The sequence below is a fragment of the Scophthalmus maximus genome, chromosome 13, assembly GCF_022379125.1.
Source record: "Scophthalmus maximus strain ysfricsl-2021 chromosome 13, ASM2237912v1, whole genome shotgun sequence".
Lineage (NCBI taxonomy): Eukaryota > Metazoa > Chordata > Actinopteri > Pleuronectiformes > Scophthalmidae > Scophthalmus > Scophthalmus maximus.
In genome coordinates this window covers 22816020-22833088 of record NC_061527.1, presented here as the reverse complement: position 1 = coordinate 22833088, position 17069 = coordinate 22816020, and the positions used below count along the sequence as shown (strand labels likewise).

The window sequence follows — 17069 nt, the reverse complement described above, 5'->3', positions numbered from 1 at the left end:
GGGGTAGTTATGTGCTCAAAAGTAAACTGCTGCGTATATACTTTTGAGTCGAGTGAACAATATCACCCCCACAACTATGCTCAGTTGGTGGTGAGATGTAAACATAAGAGCTTTGATGGTTGTGCATGTCTACATGTCAGCGCAGTGAATAACCAGAGATTGGCTTAGGATAATCCCGCCTCAGGCATATACTGCTATCAACTGGAATAAGCTCCAGTCCTCCCTGCAACCCAAAAACATAAGCTGGTTCAGCCAATGCATCCTATGGACAGTGACTTCAGGAAGTATTGAGACGCCCTCACTGGCTGTGCACTTTATTGTGTTGTAAATTCCATTGTAAATGGTTAATGGCATGGACTGTATTCATAAAGCGCTTTTCTAGTCTTATTGACTACTCAATTTACTTACTTAACACTCAACACTCTTTTTACGGTGCTTTTTTTTCTGTCCCATCCATACACTGCCAGAATAGCCGTCAGGGGCAACTCGAGGTTAAGTGTCTTGCCCAAGGTCACTTCGGCATGCTGGCCGGGGGACGCAGCATCAAACCACCGACCTTCTGTCATTGGGACAACCTCTCTATCTCCTGAGCCACAGCCATTATCCATTGTTAAATGGATACAATTGCATGGTCCCTATCAATCAACACTCACAATCCCATAACTGGCCTGGTGTGTGTTTGCTTTTTCCCCCAGAGGGATTCAAGCTTTTGCACTTTATATTGGCTGATGATGGTCAGTTAATCCTGTAACAGTAAACTGTGGGCATGCTGCTCATTAAAGCACTGTCTCTTGTTTTTCTACATGTGTCAAATACAGAAAATGTGATAGTAAAGTATCAGGCTATTTTTAAAAGGCACGTTTGACAAAGCAAAAAAAAGTAATGAAAGTAATGAAACAAGTAATATGACAAAGTACTTTCACTGATTTGAATTGTAATTAAAGTACTGACAGGAAAGGAGTTCTGCAAAAACAATCAATTACAGTGTTCACCTCAAGTATATACTGTAATTAGTGTATCAATTAAACCAAACTCTACAATCATTGATATTGTTAAGGTTCCCTCGCTGAATATTGGACATTAATCCTGTTTTCTAATGACTTATAAGACTTCTTCTAAGCACTTCTTGCGAAATATATTCGCTCACCAGCATTACATAGTGCAAGAACTGCAGGGGAGCAAGATATAATAGTTCGCACCATTCTCTCTATTCCGAAGCAGTGTACCATAAAGAGGCTGCTATGTCAAGGGTAATAAAAAAAAGGTGGGATGACGTTGCTTTTTTCCCCTTAATTTTAGCCATGGTTTATTGGTGGGAGCATACGGTATTTTAAACATACCTGCATTCATAGCATCAATTCAAGTCAAGTCAAACTTTATTATCAATTCTGCAATATGTGCCAGACATACAGAAGTGTAAGCAGCATTTACAAGTTGCATGTTTGTTTTATTGTTAATATTTGGTGCAACTTCATTCCTGTATATTTTTGACCTCTGTGAATTTAGGTTGTTTTCCTGTGCGGCTTGCTTACACATTTGACAAATTACGGCGGAGCAACACGGTGGTTTTAGCGTTGGCGTTGCCACCAAGCCAATTCAACGCGTAACACAGTCTCATGTCGTCCTTAGATAAGAACGCTGCGAACTGAAGATAGCCACTACAAGAAGAATCAAATTGGCGTTTATCTCTGACCCACGGTGCAAACAGTAAAAAAGGACAGAGAAGTAATATATACAATAAATACATTTTAAATAGAGCAAAATTAATACTTACCACACGGTAAAGAAAACTAAAGAAAATGAAAATAAGCAATATAAAGGAAACTTCATGAATTGAAATGTACAAAATAAAGACATGAAGTGCAGACTAATATAATAACTGTAAAAGGCACTGATGAAGTGAAAAAGTGTTCCATGTTTGTGAGAGCTTGTGTGTTAGTCATTAACCAGCCAGCATGGACTTCTCTGTGTGGGATGTAGGAGACTGACTGAAAATATTATTGAAGGAAGTGAAGGGAATGTGTGTGAGTGACGGGTAGGAAGCAGGAAACTCAAAAGGTAAATGCAGAGGAACAGGATGGATCAGTCGACCAGGGAGGATAACTCAGGCTGGAGTGAGCCAGGTATTAGGGGCTTGGGGGTAATTCAACATTCAGCGCCATCTGGGATTTTTTTTTCTGAAGGGTTAATAATCAATGCCGGGCTAATTAGCACACAGCTAGAGATCCCTCATGACCTGGTAGATAGAGCGAGAGAAAGTGAGAGTGGGGGAGAGATTGATTTTGTTTACATGCACCACTAGAAAAAAAGTGCCTGTGTTGAATTACTGATGGTATTTCTGAACGGTCTGTCCCCAAAACTGGCTGAGAGACATTTATGTGAAAATGTGATGATTCATAACCAGAATATCTTACAGAAGATTCATCACAGCTGATTACAGTAAATACAATATGTCATATATAAGTCTTGGACTGACTTGCAATGTACAGTATTTCACTCTCATATGCACAAGCTGTTACACACTGTATGTGTGTATACTTGTGTTGGACTAGCTCTCTCCATCACTTACTGTGACAACTTGTGCATATATGACAAATGGGTTTTCCTTTACAGCGTGCTTAATGTGGTTGGTGTGGGTGGTAGACATAAGCATCCCATTCAAGTAACAGTGAGGGGAGGAAAAAAACAGGGAACGCATGATAATATCAGATAAACACACAGCATTTTGACAATGTTATTTGCACTTCATATAGGCTATTACCATCTGTCCCGACATCTGCCGCAGATAGAAACTTAATCATTCAATTTGTATTCTGATGTGATCTGTCCTTGAAGGTGTTGTTGTGTGTGCAGTGATTTTTTTTTACCGAGCATTGTAGTGTGTGCAAGACTCTAGGATCTGAAGTCACCAACAACAGACAAAACATTGAATTAACTGCCCCCCCCCCCCCCCCCCCCCCCCCCCCCCCCCTTTTTTTTTACACTACAGAAATAACCTTAACCTAACATCCCTGAAGCCGGCTGTTACAGAGAACATTGTTTACCTTAAATAAAAGCTTTCTTTTCTTGCCGTTTTTTTTCTCTTTTTCTTTTTGCAAAACACCACAATAGAGAAAAATACCAGAACTCTTCTCTGGGCCGAAGAAAACTGTTGCCGTTTCAAATAATACAGAGTTTGGAAAAATAACAAAACAAGCAAAAAACGAACAAAAAACACAAAGTGGAGACAGATAACGGTTTTATGTAATTATGACTGTTGATAAAATTATGATTTCCTCCCTTTAATAGATTATATTCACATAGTTGAGCGATATAGAGATGAAGTATCTGGCTATTGTGAACCAAAGCAGACCAAACAAAAATGTAAAATAAAAACGGTACCGGGACATTTTGAGATATATTTTGTCTGAAAGCTGTTTGCCATTCAGTCTTTGAATGTTGATGTTGTAATATAAGCCTTTAACTGCCTTTTATGGTTTTTATGCCTTAATAGGACAAGGGGATGTAATAGGAAAAAGGTTTCCTAACAGGTGGACTCGAATGCAGATCTCAGGACTCAGAGAATCAGGGATTTATTAAGTGGTGGAGCAGGTGCAGAGCAGGAATGAGGCTCTGGCGTCGGCATGGTGGCTGGGCTTTGAGGCGAGGTTGGTTCCGATTTTTCCAGAGGTCAGGTCGTTTCCCTAAAGCACAAGAGAGACAAGTAAGAACGAACAAAAAAAACCCCACTGGCGTCAAAAAGGTGAGTTATCTCAGTCGAAAGTTCCGCGAAGCACGGAAGAACTATCTAGCGTGTGCAACCCAGCCGGGTGCCCAGGGTGGTAGCCACGCCCACAAACCCACTGTGCATCTCCGTGTCTTCAAAAATACTGTAAAAGTTTAGTACTACTCTGTATTAGTTTGTAATAAAGTTTGTTCGTGCCAAGGTTGCTGAGGCGTATCCCCTACTGATCAATATGACCTTTTTGTTCATCTTCAAGCAAAACAGTGTTCGCTCTCATTCCTTGTGTTTGTGTTCAATTGTTAGGAAATTCACACAAACCTGGCTGGAGACAGCGGGCCTATTTTTAGGTTGGGGGGAAACTCCTCCACATTACTCCCCCACACTTCAAAGCCAAGATACTGAATATGTTGGTCAGCTATTCTGTTTTAAAAAAAAAATTTTAAAAAGTAGCAACTTCTTTGGCCATGCGGAAGCTGCTCTCCCCGCGTCCATTGAGGATTCTGCACACATGCCTGGGATTGGACTGCAGTATACAAAAATACAGAAAGAATATGATGTGTATTGCACCACTCCTTTCCTGTTTGTTGCTGCTCTGATCACTTCACTCCTCATGCTCAGCCATGATGCAAGTGCGTAACCGATGGGCTCTTTTCCTCGAAAACCCTGCTTAGCCCAGTCGGATCCATGAGCGCCACACGAGCCTTCTAATCGTGTCTTGCAGACAAGGCCCCGACTTTAAGGGGTGCTTCTAGAATGGCTGAGCTAGCCTCTGCCTTTTGCTTTTAATCAATCAATTTTTTTTTTATTGCATACATACATTTAAATACATCACGTTGCTTAACACATTTGGATGTTTAACCCAGCCATCCCTCATCCCGCCCCCTTTCCACCCTTCCTCCCTCTCTCCTCCACCATCCAACAGGGTGGTGATACATGCACCTTAAGATTACATACACATACATTAAGATTGTGTCTGGTCTTGTTCTTGCACAAACTAACCTGTATTTTACCTATTTTGTTGTAGCGACATTTTTGAGCATGGATGTCAGCTTGTTCCTTTCACGGCCAAACATAAGCTTCTCTATGGGGTTGAGAGCTTTTCCCTACGACTCATCTTGCATGAAGGCTTAAAAGGGTTCCATCTCAGATGCCACTCTTTGGTTGATTAGCTTAGCTATATCCCCGCTGGAGTTAGCTTGGCGACGTCTGCTGGTAGTTTATTGGTCAAAGAAAAAGGGTTACTGTAATGTTGTTTTACACTCGTTCCCCCCCCTTTTCAGACTTTATCAGTCAACAAGTTGCGGGTGTGAACTTGTCACATCAACTTGGAAGTTTGTGTCAGTTAAACTGCGCTGTATCGTATTGCTTTTAATCCTCCCTTTTTCACGCTAGAGGGAACAGTCGGCCTGCAAAGTCTTTTCACAGGACATTAAACAACCTGCAGAAAATCTTAGGAGAGCTTGAAAAGGATTATTTTGATATTAGAATGGCATCAACCGAATTTCTCTTTTTGTTTCTGCCAGCCATGATTCATCTTTCAATATGTGCATCCATACATATACTGTATTGCTAAAGACTTATTTTTGTGTTTTGGTTTTTTTTGCAGCCTATATGACACTAATTCAGTTTTTTTCACCTTCCCTTTATAGCAGATATATATTTATAATAAATATGTGTTTTTTTGTTCATTACTGTTCCACAAGCTTAACTGCATTTATCACTGTACTCTCACCTTCAGGAAGTACTTATTTTGATATATTATTTACCTAAACCTAACCAGGGCTTAATGTGTGCTGGGCCCTCCCAGATTGGGATCAGTACCTATTTGATTCCATCTGGCACCTCCTATTTGATTGCCCCCTCTGTTTAAGCTTCATGTATCGGTAAACAAATAGTAACACCATAATTAATGGCCGACATACATGTGCCTATTGCTTAGGTGAATTTTTTGTTATAATCCTGCATGCTCCTGTGTAAACCGTCATGCATATTGGATGGAACAGAAAGTTTGACAAGTTTACCATAACCTTCCTTTTTTGCCCCAAATACTTTTGTCTAGCGCAAAGTTTTCTTAAAAAAACTGACTGCTTCTGTTTGTAATCTTAATTTTTCACCTGATGCACATGCATATCTGTTTGAAAGTCTGTCAGATAGTACGTTTTCCTGATTCTGTAGTGCTCCATCATCCTCAGCTAACACAACCAATCTCACACGGCCACAGACAGGGCAAGATCAGGCTGCAGGCTGAAAACTCTGAAGAGTTCCTTATTCCTGTGACGCAGTGGTGTTCTTCCTACGGCCATGGCCATATCTGCAAAGTGGCACAATGATAAGATCATCAGACTAAAGATTGACATTCACCTTACAAACATGATAATATCCCAATAAACAAGTCATTGATAAGAAAATTGTCTGCTGTGACAACATGGGCCTCAGATAGAGATACCGTTCCAATATTGGCAGAGTAAGAATCAATTAGGTCCAGGATGGAACTAAACAACAAAGGTACAACCAGAATGTCAAACTTTCATCCTGTTTCCATTAATGTCCCATGTGTCTAAATCACTGTTTCCCATTCCTGTCAAGTGGAAAGGCTTTTAGGAGTGCAGTTGTTCTTCGTCTTCTTTCTGAAAACCTGTATGACATTTCTGTGCAATTGACTTTTCCAGCTTTGTGCTATGTTTTCTGTTTCCATTAATAAAGCACTGGTTTTTACACGTTAAGACTTTGTGTAGTTGAGCATCTGTAAAAAGACAAATAGTATCTTTGCAGGTGTGTAGTACGCATCCATGGGCCCCTCTTCGTTGAATTCAGTGGAAGAAGTTGTGATAACACTTAAAAACATAATGGACAAAAAAACTGTCGTTATCTCCAGTAGACGGATGGAATCACTACCTTTTATCTCCTCATGCTTACTGTTGAGTAGCCCCACTGAAACAGTCTATTCATGTATTCAACTAGTCCTTGCAATACCAATGTAGAAGTGCTGTATACCTCAACATACCTTGCGATATCTGAAAAAAAAAATGTCTCAGAAAGTTGGTTGTGTCACAACCCTCAACCCTCTGGTTCTGTAGTTTTACATAATACTCCTGAATAAAAAAAAACAGATGAACACAAAGATGAAAACAGTGAATTTAAGTTGTGTGGTGGCTTGAAAGCTGTTTAAACTCAAATGTACTTTGTGTAATCTGCAAACGGACTCTGCAATTCATTGCTATGGAGCATTTTAGCTTCTTGTATTTTCTTATTTTGGTTTCATTGACTGCAACTGTTGGAGATATATCATGCTAAAGGGACAATCTCCCCAGTAGGTGGCATGAACTACAACAAAAGTTAAAAGAGAGTGGATATTAGACAAAACACAACTCGATTGTAATGGTGCTCAGTTTATGCTGGAAATAGTTAAAATATTTTTTTTTCCAAAACCATATCAACTTAATGTGGTGATAGTATTTGAATATTGAGTTTACTATTGGGCTGCCTCAACTCCAAACCCACAAAGATGATGGAAATAAAAATCTGCAACACCACTCGATGAATGTCTTAGGATTACTTTTGGTTCCTTTCTACCTATGGTGAACGTTGACATCAGTGCAGCTTCTGTAGGATTACAGTAAGATGTCATTGAACCATCGAATCACATTCTTTATTCTCTTTTTTCTCTTCCCATACCTCTATGTTACAGCACGAACTGAATGTCGACTTGAAACCTTGTGCCACATAATGACAATAAAAATGTGGTTTTCTTTGAGGGTGGGAGTTTCATTATTATTCTTTCTTTGATTTCATAAATCTTAGATTTCCTGAAATTCCCAGTCTATCTGAATCATCCTGTAAGCTTTCTTTGCAACTGTGAGTTGCTTTGACTTGATCTTGATGCATGTGCCACCGAGTCAGACCTCCCAGCAGCTTTCCATCCCTATGAAAAAGTTTGCAATGAAGTACGCTGTGAGGGGGTGACACATTACTTTTTTTTTCTTTATTCAAGTAGTGAAATCCTTAGTATACAGCCATCTATATTTCAATGTAGATTGAAAGTGATCATGTAGATTCAATATATATAATTTTCACTGTTATCATCTTTTGTATGTTGTCAGTTCCACATTATTTATCTTTTCCCCCCATGTTTGACCTTCTTTATTCATTCGACAAACTGTTTTTAAGACGTGTGTATTTACCAGATGAATGTGGCGAATGATGAGTGAAAAGGAATAATTGAAGGAGTGGATGCTGATTCAGGGAGACGGAAATCGTGGATGTCTTAAGCAGAAGTATTTATTAAGGAGATTTCTGGTTCGTTTACACAGATCAACAAGGTGGTCAGTGTATGGCGCCCCAAGACAATCTGCCTGTTCCCGGTCTCTTTGGTGTATTTAGCTTTGAGTAATGTCGCCATCTCCCTGCGACTATGACACCTCGAGAGAGACTTCAGCTGGTCAATGATTGTTGTGGCTTGCCACAGAGAGGTTGACCTCGCTTGGTGCCTGAGTAGACTCGTCTTAACAGTTTCTCAGGGGAGGATAGACAAAATTCCACGACAATGAGCAGTGAGTTAAAGCTTCGCTGATTTAATTAGTCAAACAGAGAAAACTTTTTTTAGAGAGAAAACTCACAAAATAGAACGGGAGCCCTATTCCATTATTCCTAGCTGCGGTACTCAGGCGACCGGGCTTGATTTGAACACTGGCTGAACTGGCTCTTCCATTGGCCATTTTCAGTACTTCACATGACATTCTTCTGTTTCTTTGTTTTTTTTCGAAATCAGAGTTGATTTTCCACATCTTTTTGGCCTTGCAGCAACATGCGCCAGTGACATTGACACAAAGACTGTACCAATCCATTCCACTTCACATGAGCCTCTATTTTGTCAGTTTAATTTCTGCAAGGTAAGTTAATGCATTACAGGCAGGTCGGGCTTCATCTCTTGTGCAGTGATTATCGGAAGGTATTTCTTTTGGTCATTTTTGATCTGGGGAATTTGTATCACAAAGCCACATTTTTTTTGTGGCATTTCATTTCGTGGGGAATTGGTGCTTTTTTATTTTGCAAGGGCACACTGTTGCTGCAACCAGGCGTTAGGTCCGCCCCGCACAATTGTGATTGTGACATGACTAAATAAACAAACCAAAGTCTCTTGATTTCCCCTCCTTTTGTGTATCCCTGTTAACTAACTTTTGATATTCCCTGTGTTTCTTGTATCTAGAGTTGTTGTTGTTGTTTCCTGTTTTATTTTGAAGTCACTTTCCTTGCGTCTCCTCACTTCCCTCACCACACAGTCTTGTTTTTGTCCTCTAATTGCCCCTGTGATTGTCCGCACCTGTTGCTAATGGGTTTCACCTGTGCTCAAGTAGCCCAGCCTAGCTTTGTAATTCACTTTCGACAGTTAGTCTGTTGTGACACCAGTCCTTTTCAGGGATGTTTCTTGGTTCCCAGTGTTTTTTCAGAGTGGATTATTTATGTTTGATTTTGAGATTTGCTCCTCCCAAGACTGTAATTGTCTTTTTGTTCTCCCTTTCGTAAATCTTTTGTCCCCGAACTTTGCATTTGGGTCCTGCTTCAACGCCACACCCTGGCAGTTTCCCTTTTTAAAATTTGGCATGAGATCAATATCATGTCAAGCAGGCATCACTTGTTCTGTGCAAATGTCCTTGAATAGGACATTGTTACATTTAGCCTCTTCAGGTTGTGTCAGCAGGACTTTTCTGTAAATTACTCAACTCATTGTCCAGGTTAGCATGTAGATGCCACTTTCACAAAATGGCCCCATCAGCTAGTTTCACCCTGATCAGGTAAAATTTTGTTATTTTATCGTGTCACGACCTTTTATTTTGTGGTTTATGTTGGGTTTTTTTTGTTGTTTTTTTTGTCTTAACCTCAAATAAGGATCTTTGAATTACCTTTGCCTCTTCAAATTTTGTAAGGCAGCAACAGTCTGGCAGCTTCCAACAAACTATAACTAAGGTAATTGTCCTGCAAATGGGAAGGTGAGCGGGTTACACAAGACGAGGCGCGGCTGCTACTGCAGGTTAGACAATGTGACAGAGGAAATTGGGAGGTTGCTCTCTTATTCGTTTGTTTTTCCAGTGTCTACGCTGACTAATAAGATGATGAGGTGCAGCCAGTTGAGGCAGATGGAGGCTCACGGGGCTAATGAGGGAATGAGCAACATGTTTACGAGGGTAGAGGAGAATGTCGAGGTGAGGAATGGCTTTGTCAAAGAAATTCCAAACATTACAAATATACCGTGTCTTCATCCAGGTGCAGGATTCTCTGAAATCCCATCCTTTAGACTGTGTATGTAGCACTAAAATATGTAGCGTTCATTGCTTGAATTTGGACTACACAACCAATACAGCTCATAATCTGCATGCCATTAAGTGGTCGAGTGTGACGGTCTTCTTTATTATTATTTTTGGTGTAATTCTTGGGCAATCCTCCTTTATTCTCAAAAAATATAACAGGAGCATGCCATAATTACCGGGTTTTTAGTTGGGGATTCAATGGCACAGAGTTTGGAGACACAAATGGAGGGTCATCTTTTACAACTTTTTTTTTATTTCTATTAACCTTTGGCAAACTCAGGCTTACAGGCAATTTGTTTGTTTGTTTTTTCAAACTTCCAAATCTGAGCAAGAGTCGAGCGATGAGTACAATCTATGTTGTAGGTGAATTTCTGGGATTCATTCTGTCGTAAATGAAAAGCGATGACATTGATAAAGGTCTTGTTCCTTTTGGTTCACTGGAACGGGTTACAGGTAGGAAATAGACATTTCTCATTTGTTATAGACATCTCTAGTCCCCCTGTGACAATTCAACATTTCTGGCTTCAAGAAGGTCTCTTTCCCACGAGAAAAGAAAGAAAAAGATATCCAGAGAATTTAATATCATGATTCAACTTCACATTTGTTCCTGACTGAGATGCTTCTGCACTGGGGGGTCATTGTGATTTCGGTGAATTTCAAGGCCCCACGCACGAGAAGCTAAAGGTTTAATAAATGAATTATTAATCAAGCGAGGTCACAACATAATATTAGACTTGTTAAAAAACAGGATCATGACAGGTGGACATTGCAATCACAACACTTATCTTGAGGAAGAGAGAGTGGATGGTTTCCAGCCCCATTTCAGAGGGTTTTTAAAAAAAAAATTAAAAAACTAATGCACTGCAACGAATATTCAGTCACCTTTACTTTGTTGTCAAAGTCACTATATCTCATTGCTATGCCATAACTCAGTTCAAATCAGGTGGAGTTTCAAGGTAGCTTTTGTGATACAATGAATGAATGATTGAATGATGTTTCAACATCTGAGAATTGGTAGCTGCTGAAACATAATGTACTGGCAAGTGATGCCAGAGGATCAGATTATCTGTGGAGGACAAAACATTTGAGCAAACGTGGACGCCAGGCAAAAAGCAGATGCTAATGTGGCCATTTCTTGCCTTGAAAAGGTTTCTGTTGCGCAGTCAGATCACTCCGGAGAGCTCTCCGTCGCCCAAACAGGGACAAACAGACTCTGTTTACAGCTGCTTTACTATGTGACTGGGACTTTGACAATAAATAAATACAGTTGGCTGTCTGTGGTGGATTATCTGACTCCGTTTCAATTCCCAGCGGTTTTCCTGGAAGGTAGTAAATAAACACCGTGAAAATGGTAACAACTGATGCTATCGTGTGCCTTTAATGGGTTTAAACACTCTGAATAAACAATATGGTTCTTTCATATATTATTTGTCAGTTTGCCAAATATGTCCGACCGCACTAATTAACAGGCGGAAAATGATATCAAACATAAGCTGATTATATCCGTCTTATCTATGTTGTAGAATTTATTTTATCCGTAAAATATTAGGAAGTGATTGAGGAACACAAAATGTGACTGATGGGGAATGGATGGCTGCAGCTGTTGGCATGGGAACAAGTGCTGGCTGTAATTCTGCACACTGTTCACACTATTCTGAACCCAATAGTTGGAGGGGGATACATAGATGACATTAAAAGCTTTTAGCAAGCTGTTGATAATGCACAGTAAAGGTTACGAGCTGAATTAGTTTTACCTTTTACTTCAATATTCATGTAACCTCCAACATGTGTACAGTATACTAACTCCAATTACAGAGGTATATTGGTGTGCTTAATACAAGACCTATATGATTGGCTACTTTAAAGGTACTTTTGTATTCTTAGTCACATGTAAACTACAGTATCTAAGGAAAACTAACTATGGATCTTTCTTTTGATTCCAAACTAAGTAATGTAAAATTTAATAATATAGCACATCCATCAGACCAGCATTACCAACCTTTATTAACATTAGAAAGCCATGTATTATTCATTTTGTGCTCTGGTATATTCGCTGCAGAACTGACAGAGCTGGTATCAAGTGATTGAACTCGCCGCAGTTGCACCTTCCCCAGTTCCTCCCTTTGGAGTTACACCAGATACCACCGCTGCACCAGTGATGTGCTGAATCTTCTTTATTGGCAGCCTCCGCCATCATTTAGATTCCATCTTAACACACCAGCCCTGGCACCTGAATAAAGATTTCCTATCATGGAGCTTGAGCACAGGCGGCGCGCTCTGAAAATGTGACGAATGCAAATGGAACGAGAGAAATCAAATGTGACTAACGTGTATGGAAACAGAGAAAATCAATTGTCTCCCGGGCAAATGGATGAGCTATTAAAATGATTGTGTGCTACAGGAATATATTATCCTCAGCAGCTGCCAGCAGAGGCAACAGCGGCTCATACTCCAAGTGTGCCTGGCCCAAGAAAGCACACTAAGCTCCCACTAAGGCAATTACTGTATGTGCACACTCTGCATGAGCAGAACATGTGATTTATTCGCCTGGTCTCATGCTAATAGCTCTTGCACATTATCATTATAACAAGTATAAAACATGCAATGAAGTGTTTGTTTTTTTAAGTGGACTTTAAAAAACCAAGACCATAAAGGCATACTTTGACAAAGTTCATTTGTCTGTTTTTCTTTCAAAGGAGATGGTCCAGTGATTCTAAAGACTTGGCTTTAAAGTCACATGTCCATTTTCCAGCTTTAATGATACAAAAGTGTTTGACTTTTTGCACAGAAATGAAAGCTTATGAGTCAGGGACCAGACCTGAAACCCATGTTCCAAATCAAAATTAGATGAGATGTTTCTGTTCTTCAAGCAATCCGTCAGTGATATTGAGAAAAAAAGAATCATGAATGAAGTTTGGGTAAACAGGTTTTCATCATTCTCTATGGGGGAGAGAGGCTTCAGAGGAGAGGATTCAATCCGCTCATCAGATAAACACAGTTACCGGGCTTCAAATGCAGCCTGCTGCTTATTAACACTTCAAAACAATCAGAGCATCTCCGCAGTAACATGGATTTCCTTGTTTTTGAAGTATCAGAATTGCTTTTAAGAAATAATTTTCCTCCCAGAAATAAATATACAATGTGCATGATATGCACGCTCATTCCTGTTGGCTGGAAGGAAATGTAAAGAAGCAGAGTGGTCTGCCTCACATCTCCACATTGATGGGGTAGTAACCTTCTGAAATGACAGGTTTAGTGGAGGCTGACACGTGGACCCATTAATGTTTTAATAAACTAATTTGTGAAATGGCGCTGTGGCCCATTGTGCTGAGTGACCAGTGTCCTTCAGGAGAAATGACATCATACCTTTTCCCTGCTTGCCCTGATAAATGTAGACGTCAAGAGTTTGACTGTGTTGGGAAAATATATGCACAAGTTTGGCACAGAATTTTTGTCAGGCGGACTGTAGCTACTCTTGCTTAGCTCACCCTTCCTTGCTTGGGGATGCAGACAGTAGCCGATTACATTTGCTCATCACTAAACATCTTGCCTGAGTTCGAAACAAATCACCGTCAGAACATGTCTGAGAATGTACAGTGACGACCCATGAAATCCAGAGAAGCCCAGTCGGACACAATGGGAGCTGTCGAGTTACTTCCCCTTGAATAGCACGGTTTTGCTTCCTCCAGGAGACCATATAATGAGCATTTCAAGTTATGGCTGCTCTTCACAGGACTATGAGTGTGTACAGACTCTGCGTGACCGACATCTTCCTCACTCTCTTGATACTTTCCTGCAATGGGATGTAACTCTTTATTCTATCATAGGCCTTTTACACTACATTTAAGACTTAACAAAATAGTAGAGTCATAGATGTTATCAATAAAACCAAACAGCCGCAGGCAAGTTTCACCTCCACCAAGGAGGGTATGTTTTCACCCCCGTTTGTTTAGTTAGTTTGTCGATCCGGAAAATAACGCCCAGAACTCGTCTGGGTCCCAGGCTAGTGATACGGGGCATTTCTTCATTCTCACAAATTCTCCAGTGATTAAATCTTGATGAAAAAATTAATTTTAAAAAATGTATTAAAATCAGGCATATTTAGGGGACTGATATCTTTGAGTATGTGCAATTTGATGTAGATTGAAGTAAATGTATAGTGGATTTAAATGTGGTTTGTAAAGGGAACAGTTGGGTCTCGTCCTAGGTATGTGCTCTACTGGGGTCCATTCTAGTTTTCATTTGTGCTCTTCCTGTGCTCTGTGATGAATGTGTTTCTTACTTTTTTTTTTATCCACCAACCATTGTGGACAATTGGATAGTTGTGTACACTTCCACTATGTTCATTAACAGCTAACTCCTATTTCTGGTGGAAACAAGGTTGTTGATGGTAGAAGGGCTTAACACACATTGGTATGTTGACTTGCAAAGATGCAAGTCTTTGACAATTGTCTCTCCGTGAGCAACTCCCTTCATAGTACTTACAGTATTTTGATCCATTGTTCACACAGAATTATTGATTAGGTCAGCTTTTAAGGAGTTCTTCAGTTCTTCTTGCGTTATTACTTTTTTCTACACAAAAGGATCTGAATAGCATCATTATGGTAGAGACGGACACATGTAGGCCAGGTGGTCTTACAACTGCATGGCATCAGGGTTACATGCTCATTACAGACTTAAGGACCCACTCATAAAAACCCCACAGCTTGACACATGCCAACAGAGAGACGCACTCAAATTCACATGACACCGAAGCATGGTCGCAAGTGGGCACGTGTCCCAAACCGCAGGGGGTCTTTCCAGCGGCGGGCTTATAGATGAAGGTCTCTATGAGCACATGCATACGGACACTCACACGCTCGTTTGCAAGCGTGAAAACACAGCAGCACTCAGCCGCCGCCTGCTGCTGCTCCTGGCGAGCTATGAGACATGGCCTGCTGACTAGAGAATGGCAGAACTGTGTGTTTGAGCCATCTGCTGCTGAGACTGATATAGTTGTCACACGCACACACCAGACACATAGAAAAAAATAACACTCCCATACAAAAGATTATGGTGGTTATTATCCATGTATACCGCATCCAAATGTTGAGTTTAGAGGGAAATTATATGAGCAACAGAATCTGGAAAAGTTGAGTTGGCTATTTGTGAGGCTTAAAAATTAAAGTGAATTGACAATAAAGCAAATATGTGTTTTACTCACATGAGGCATTCATATTTGTTTGGTATTTTGGCATTTCTATATCGTGAAAAAAATGCCACGTTATTGGAGCTTTCAGAAAAGTCAGTTTCTATGTCATAATTTGATGAAAAATTATTTGGAAATATATGTGAACGGTGCTTAATAATCACAAATGAGCTGGTACTGTGACTGTGACGTTTCGTAATGAAACATTTTCCCCACAATATGCCTAATTTTGTTGTTTCCTATGAACTGTATTATTCATTTATTTTGCTGATATAGACTTAACTGGAAGGTTTATTTCATGTTCTTTGCCAACAGGCCAAAACGCAGTACACCGCTAGCCTTTATGTTCAGTTGTATTTTTATTGCTGGATTTTCTTTTTCAGTCCAGTCCTTTCAGAAAACAATAAGGAGAGTAAACATCAACCAGACGAACCAGCAAAGGAGACTCAAATAAGAGCTGGATTACATTTTATTGACATCGCTTTCCTGCAATTAGGAAACAGGTATGACAGAGACTGACAGCTCCTGTGAAGAGATAAATGTGTGTGAGAGAGAAAGAGACGTCAATTGCTTAACTCTCACCAAACTCCAGCAATAAAGTATTTTCATGTTATGAAGACCAATTAGAAAGAGCATCCCTCAGTTCTAGATCTAAATGGATTTCTCTACATTTGAATCTTTAGGCACACCTAACATTTTCCATTTTTAAGAACATGTTTATTTGTTTTTTCGGGGGATTTCACTATGTTGTTCTTGGGTTTTTTATTTTCGTTTTAAAAACCTGGATATATGAATCAGGATTTCATCGTTATGAACTTCATTATATCTGTAAAATATTCAGAGAGATAATTCCAATCCTGTCGCACCTGCTGATAGTTTCCATCAGCTTTGATACTCAAGTGACTAGAGTTTGCACAATGTGCTGCTGAAACACATCCTCAGATCATATCCAAGAGTTTACGTACCAATGTTTTATTTATGTAGCCTTCCTCCATTCACAGATGTTGTTTGCCATATTCTGTGATTAACTTTTGGTGGTGTCCAGTTGAATCCTGACATTGTAGGGAAGCACGAAGTCTCCCATTTCTGTCCGCGTAGATTAAAACATTTTGAGTTGCTAATGTTAATAAAACCCTGTTTAACAATTTTAAAATTGTTGTACCTTTTTAAATCTGGTTCAATATCACTTAGATATTAGTCAATAAAGAGTTACCTTTCAGAAGAACTGTGGCTATAATCGAATGGGCTCCACAAAAGTTTCATTTTGGCTTTGTCATCTTCAGGCTAAGATAAGATACGATGAGAGAATCCTTTATTCGTCCCACAACAGGGTATTTGGGCAGAGGCTTGTGCAAAATCCAATGTGCTTAAAGGTGCCCTGTGGAGTTTTTTACAAAAATCAATTGTACAGTATGTACATTCAGTATTTTAGGAGTCCTTGAGCTTGTTAACCGTTACCATTGTTTTCTTGCGAGCGGTCTTCAGCTCTCCTGTCCTTGTTGACGCAATTTTTTTGAGCAATACCGTCACCTGTTTGTCAGAGACTGGCAGGAATTTCTATCGCATTGCTTGCGCACTACACATGGGTTACTGGGGGTCAACATGAAATAGCAAAATACATTTTTTGATTTTGTGATAAATCCTATGAAAACAACCCAGTATATTGTCATAATGTATAATGGCATTTAGTGGAGTGCAAACCTCCGCCAAGGCCCAACAGTCCCCTTATGAAATCACATTTAAATCTGCTAGATCCTGATCCTTATTTGGATCAACACCAAATTGCACATATCATAAATATTCCTGAAATGTTTTTACAAAGATCATTATGCTTTATTCCCTTGGGAAGTGG

The 17069-nt window shown here is 39.8% G+C and overlaps 1 protein-coding gene across 2 annotated transcripts in view; it reads left to right on the top strand.

Annotated features, from left to right (window-relative positions):
* LOC118318635 (inactive N-acetylated-alpha-linked acidic dipeptidase-like protein 2) overlaps window positions 1-17069 on the top strand; it is a 398478-nt gene that overhangs the window by 171347 nt on the left and 210062 nt on the right. The window lies entirely within an intron of this gene.